The sequence below is a fragment of the Coenobita brevimanus genome, chromosome 8 (genome assembly GCF_032717465.1).
Source record: "Coenobita brevimanus isolate Jiangsu-jjx chromosome 8, ASM3271746v2, whole genome shotgun sequence".
In the NCBI taxonomy this organism is placed as follows: domain Eukaryota; kingdom Metazoa; phylum Arthropoda; class Malacostraca; order Decapoda; family Coenobitidae; genus Coenobita; species Coenobita brevimanus.
In genome coordinates this window covers 39,631,874-39,638,681 of record NC_136961.1, presented here as the reverse complement: position 1 = coordinate 39,638,681, position 6,808 = coordinate 39,631,874, and positions in this window count along the sequence as shown.

The window sequence follows — 6,808 nt, the reverse complement described above, 5'->3', positions numbered from 1 at the left end:
GAAGAGGTACCCATTATCGTCTGAAATCGGCAGTTATGACATTCCATAAAAAAAAAAAAAAGATTCATCCGAGTCAGTTAACTTATTACGGTAGGTTTATTCCTGCATCAGAATCCTGCATGGAATCCGCTTGACTCCTCCTCTGCGATTACGTAATTTTCATTTTACTCAGTCAAACAATACATAACATTTATATATTTAACTTAAAACGGATCGCTAGGAAAGAAGAGGTTAATGAGTTATGTATTTAACCCTTCTAGTTCGAAGAGTGTATGCTAAACCTAACTATAGTTTCTCGAGGTTGTATCAAATAAGAAATACGTCCCCTGGCTTTGGTTGTTTATCTGTTATTGATATTCAGATACTTACCGTCATTTCATTAAACTCTAAGACAATGGTCTGACAGATTGTTAGAAGTAGGTATTGCACCTGCGGTTACCCAGTGGTATTGACAAAAATCTCCTAATGTCCTTCAACCAAACGATCACACACACACACACACACACACACACACACACACACACACACACACACACACACACACACACATAAATTATATATATATATATATATATATATATATATATATATATATATATATATATATATATATATATATATATATATATATAATCAGGCGTCTCATGCATGAGAGGTCTTTCATATATCCATCTATACTCACTTAAAGGCTGCCTTCGGCGGCCTCCACTTGATGTCAATTTCTTCTTTCAGTCGAAAGGTAACAGAAATTTGAGTTAGTCATGCCGTGAGCGAGACGGAGCGAGGAATTTTCCCTTACCTTTATTCTGCTGGGACACCCGTTGACAGAGAGAGAGAGAGAGAGAGAGAGAGAGAGAGAGAGAGGCAGGATAGAAGAGTTTGCTGTTATACTAAGTTATACTACTGCATTATAATATACAATTTTTTCAGTATAAGGAGGGAGGAAGGAGATGCGAGACAGTGATAATACAACAAACACGTCACTCTTCTCTCTTCAGTCGTGCCAGTAATGTCAATGCCGGACCAAAAACGAATCCATCCCCTCCACTGAAAGCAAATGCTATATTTGAAGCAAAAGGCCAGAAATGAGTCATAACTCGGGAACCGGTGGCCTGATTGGGCTGAAAGTTGTTTTATTCTTCAAGATAGAGCATGCCATAATAAAAGGTAAGTTAAGCTAATTTTATGAGGAACCAGGTAAATCCATTTTGGAAGGATATGTTTCAACTTATACCCATATGATAACACATATTTCAGAGTCACCTGAATTTTTTCCTAAACCCACGCAACTCGGCAAATGACATAACAGTTTGAATTTATCCCAGTCAATACAAGTGCCTTCCTATATGTTTGAGGAGCACATTACATGTGTGGACACGTCCGAAAAGATATTTTATTAACGGGGGTGGCCCTGGAGTTCCCGCCTTGCCTAAAACCTGTCCCATGGGAAATGTACCATTGTTCTAAATATCGTTTTCCAAACACACAAGGTTTGGATCCCATTCCTCAAGACAATACAGTAACTCACTGAGTGAGTGAGTGAATGAGTGAGTGAGTGAGTGATGGACACAGTTTAGGACAAACAAAATATTTGGCTACCCCTGTGTGTGAGGCAAAAATCACCTGGAGGAAGCAAGAATGAATTAAAAACTATGTTTGGGGGATGAAGTGGTCTATAATCTTCTCCATATCTTAACCCCTTTCAGTCAGGGGACGTATTTTTTTATGCGGGGCACCTCTAGTAGCAGCCTGACTAGTCAGCCAGTTAGTCACTCCTAATGGACTTTCATGAGCAAGATCCTTCACTCTAGTGAAGCTATATAAGATGCTTCACTTTAGCGAAGTTCCATATGGTCCTGCATCTGTCTACTGCTTCATTTCTCCTTTCGCACTTTCCATAAAAAAATTTTCACCCCAGTTTTTCTATGCTACATGATGTTCCTTCTCATTTCATTTCCTGCCAGTTTAGGTGGGAGGATTTGGGGATGGGAGAGAGCCTTCTCACTTGCTATTCTTATTTGATTCCAGTAATTTTTACTGGAGCTGCCTAGTAAGGGCTGGAGCTGCCTAGTAAGGGCCAACTGGCTTACTGCTGTTACCCTCTCTTCTAATCCCATTACTGGTTGTCCTAATTATACCAAAGTTGACTTCTCCAGGTCGACCAAGAATACATTTTTTTTTTTTTCCCAGAAAAGTCCCTTCGATACAGAAAACAAGCATGCCCCCCCGCCCCCCTCCCCCCCAAAAAAAAAGTACTCACCGATTTAAATGGCCTAAAGGTGGGGAATTCCCCCGCCCATGTGGATGTGACGTTTCGCAGGAATCTCCCCCGGTCAGCTTTAATGGCTCAATGGTGCCACATCTAATGTTGTTGCCGATGTTTTGTCATTTATATGGGCAGACAATTTGCATAATTCACATTATACATCCAACATATTACCGTTATGCCGGGAATCGAAGCCGGGACACTCTTCATTCTGACTTGTCCTAAGTGCTTGGGATACATTAAAAGCATCTCCCTGCGCCATAGTGGGGGTGGAGGGAAATTGGATACAAGATAACGACAATGTGAGGTAACTTTTACCTGACTCTGGAACAGTGGACTGCTGTTTTGCTCTCACCTGAGAGTCTTGGGTTCGATTCCCAGCATAATAGTAAAATAATGGATGATTTTTCCTGTATAAAGTACGGGTTTCTCTCTTCACCTTATTACACTTATTTAGTGCTCTACATATAATTTTATGTAATAATTACAGAAACTCTTGTTTACACTCATTATGTGGCAACACTAGACTCTCACTGCCACACGTGGTTGCTATCCTCACTGAATTTTTCCTCGTTTTCATGTTTGTTCTTTTTTAAATGGCATTATGCAGATCATTAATATGTACACTACAATGTCTCACCATCTTCTAGTTCTGCAGAAGTGTGTGGTATTGCTCAAAACATGGAATGAAACAGAGAGCCACATTATTCTGAGCACATTCCTATCTTGTCTTTCATCAATTTTGCATGGAGCACAGACACACTACACACCTAGAGAACTGCTATATTTAGGTAACTTGTCTCTAAATACCAAATATTTAGGGAGCGTACACGTAAAAAAGCATAAAAATACAAAAAAAAAAAAAAATAGTTCCCTCTATTGTTAAACAAGCATAGGCTCATTTTCAGCTCCATTTTGCACAAAGATTTGCCTCTCAAGGCTTCCTTATACGCTCAGCAGCAGACTGATTGCTTCTGATCGCCCAGGCATCTTTCTGACACCGGTATTCCGTAAGAAACAGGAAATATCTTCAAAATATCTGGCGAAAACACAAGCTTTGTTGCTGTCCGTCAGGCTGGGCAGGGATGAATAACCATTTTCGATGAACTCATCAGACAAAAAAAAAAAAAAAATGGTAGGGGTAACGAAAGTACTCTTTCATGAGCAGTCTGCAGCACAACATACGCACCCCATGCAGGCCAGGTGATACTTTGTTTCCTAGCAGGCGATATGTGGGCATTTAAATGGGCTTTAAACCCCGTTTTCACACATAAAAAACGTCCCAAACAGGTTTTGTTCCTGGATGTAGGTGAGATGAGATAGCTAAGGCTGAGGAAAAGAACATTCATTTTTTGGTCAAAAATTCATCTGAAATCTCCCTTTCAGCTACGTCAGAAACGTCACTGAATCTACATCTAATGACGTAATCGCTAGTCAAACACAATGCACATCGAGTCTAGGGATGCCATACAGTTAATTATGAGTTGCCAAGTCTCACCTCATGGACAAGTGGACTCGAGGTCGTGGGAGCTTTGAAAATGTTTATTGTAGATCTACGTACTATACCTGTGCAGGGCAGCTACTGACACACATAGATCTATGTACTAAACCAGTAGAGGGTTATGTTCTTATGTATTTGTTCACGTTAACCTAGCTTGCTTCCCCCCCCCCCCCGATGACTCTATTGGCCAGCTCCATGCTGTTTTTATTGTTCATCACGCTTTCTTTCTGTCCTTCTTTCTTGTAGTCTTGTGGTTTTGTATTGTTGTTTAATTGTGGCATGCAATTCTGCACTTCAGAAATAACTGATTCCGATCAAATCTGGATAAAATGATCAGCCAATGACCTTGTTATGTCCACAAGGTTTTGGTTGCTAGGCAACTACTCGTTGCCTATCAACGACAGAAAAACCACTTTTTTTGTACTTTACACATTTTGAGCTGTAGAAGCATTACTAATGGGTACAGAAAGCTTTGACGTCTTTTGGCGTAATCTTGAGGTCATTCCCTATGGGAAGTGTGCCATCCATTTCCCCCCCTTCTCCTCTAGTTTTCGAGTGACAACCCTATGAAGATTGGCCTCAGTGTCCCTAGAAGTGTTATTTAATTGTGGCAGGCATCACTTCCCTTCAGAATTAAGTGATTCTGACCAAACCTGGGCAATGACCAGCCTATGATCTAGCTGTGTCTGCAAGGTTTTGGTTGCTAAGCAATTACTTGTTGCCTCAGAATGGCACGTTTGGCCCTTCCATGACCGTGGGTCCTGAAATTGTTGTGACCCAGTGGTCAGGCACGGCACCATTTTTTAAAATTTCAAAGGTATATTTTTTTCTTACCAAATTGAAGAGAAACGTCTGGCGCACCTGTAAATGCAATTTTTAGCTTCCTAAACCCATCCAGTGCTTCGCAATGAAACGCAAACAATTTCGCGTAATTACCACTTAGACAACAGTGAAAACTAAACAGAAAAGAGGAGTAATATGGCACTAAGAAATAACCATATTTTACCCCCCCCCAAAAAAAAAATTTCATTGGTGCTGAAATTGTTTGAAGTGACATGTGTATTGCAAACAAAATCAGTGATTAATCTAGGAGTTATTATAATTTTTTTAATGATTTTTAAAACTAGTTTTTGACGTTTGTGTTTATGCGAGTATCGAGTTAATTCTGTTGTCTGGGTGGTTTAGTCTGTGCCCAAAGAGAGGCGAAAGATGGTATTTTTAGGTTCTAACCTTCATGTATACAGGCTGAACTGCAGCAGCTAAAACTTGATTGGCCAGGTTATAGCTAAGCTGGCCATCGTCGCCTATCGGTTTGTTCAGCTTAACGTTTGCATTCCTAACTGGAAGGGTTATATACAGCCTTTATTAACCCTTTACACTAAGAAAATTATCTGACACTAATAAGTATAAATAATCGTGCTGACTTATTTGATCGTCTTGTTCATAGACTACACTGACCCTTTTGGTCAGAGGACGTAATTTTAATTATATCTTTATTTTAATATTTTATTATTATCCCCAGTCGATAGTACGCACCTTCTTTATTGTTATCTCCAGTCGATAGTACCCACCTTAGGCTGGTGAGTGGAGTAATTACGACTACATCCGTACTCACCTGTTTCATTTTTTTTTCCTAAGCTGCATAAAACCCTCGGATACTAACAAGAATATAATACAAAACACATTATCGAGGTAAGGCAATTGATTCTTCCTCAATTTGCTTTTCAACTGCAACCACTTAAATCCAAGGAAGCGTTTTCTGTTACATTCTTGCACCTTCTAAACGATTTTATTCACCTTAGGACAGACTCTACGAGGAAGAGGAATCATATACAGCCTCACTTAATGGCTTTAGTATCAGGTAGCTCTCCTAAACCAATGAAATCTTATGGACACTGCAAGAATATAATATTGCTTACATAATTAGACTGAAGGTTTTAAGCCAGTGTCACAAGTATATATTTGGGTTACTTTTCCCTGGCAACCTTATCCTGGTGACATTCTTTTGGAAACTTAATACTGGTAAGAAGCGGGATTTGCTAGTTAGATTGGGCAGGAGAATTCCCGATGATTCGAGTAGTACCGTTATGTGTTAGAGTTGCTAATTAGCCTGCTGTTTTTAAGCGAGTTATTGTCTAAGTTATACATTCATTTTATGCTCTTTTTCTCGATAATACTTTATTTATGTGATTGTTTGTTAGATTATATAATTTTATCTCAGTTTGTATGCTAAATATTTTGGAGTACTATGCAGTGTAAGAAACTCTGGCATGTTTTGGATGTCTCTGATTTGGTAACTGTAGGTGCTAGAGTGCACTAGAAGCTTCGAGAGTAATGTAAGGTTGTATAAGGATGGGGAAGAGACTGGAACAGTTTCAGTCAGTTTCAGTTCAGTTTGAATGTAGACAAGTGTCACTGCAGTTAGTGAAGATTATCTCTGGTACTTGTGCAAACAGTGAAGTGTTGTTTGCAAGCATTAAGTGTAATTGCAGTTAGTGAAGCTTTTCTCCGGTATTTGTGAAAATACCGGAGATAAAAATGAATAAAACTAAATGAACTTAAGAAGCCAGTGTTTATTTTCGCCTCAGCTGATCTTGTGTGGTGTTAACCGAAAGGCTTACCATAGGAAGAACAACTCACCCGGCAAAGTCCATCCTATACTGAACTACTGCTGTTGGAGCCTGTGGCAGTGTGGGGTGGGGACGTAACACTATTTATCCCTCGGTCTATATCTGTCTATTTATCTGTCTATCCATCTACCTATCTGTCTGTCTGTCTGTCTGTCTCTGTCTGTCTGTCTGTCTGTCTGTCTCTCTCTCTCTCTCTCTCTCTGTTTGTCTGTCTATCTATCTGTCTTTCTGTCTGTCTGTCTGTCTGTCTGTCTGTCTCTGTCTGTCTGTCTGTCTGTCTGTCTCTGTCTGTCTGTTTGTCTGTCTGTCTGTCTGTCTGTCTGTCTCTGTCTGTCTGTCTGTCTCTGTCTCTGTCTCTGTCTCTCTCTCTCTCCATAAATGAATAAAAACAGTGCCACAGGGACCACAGCA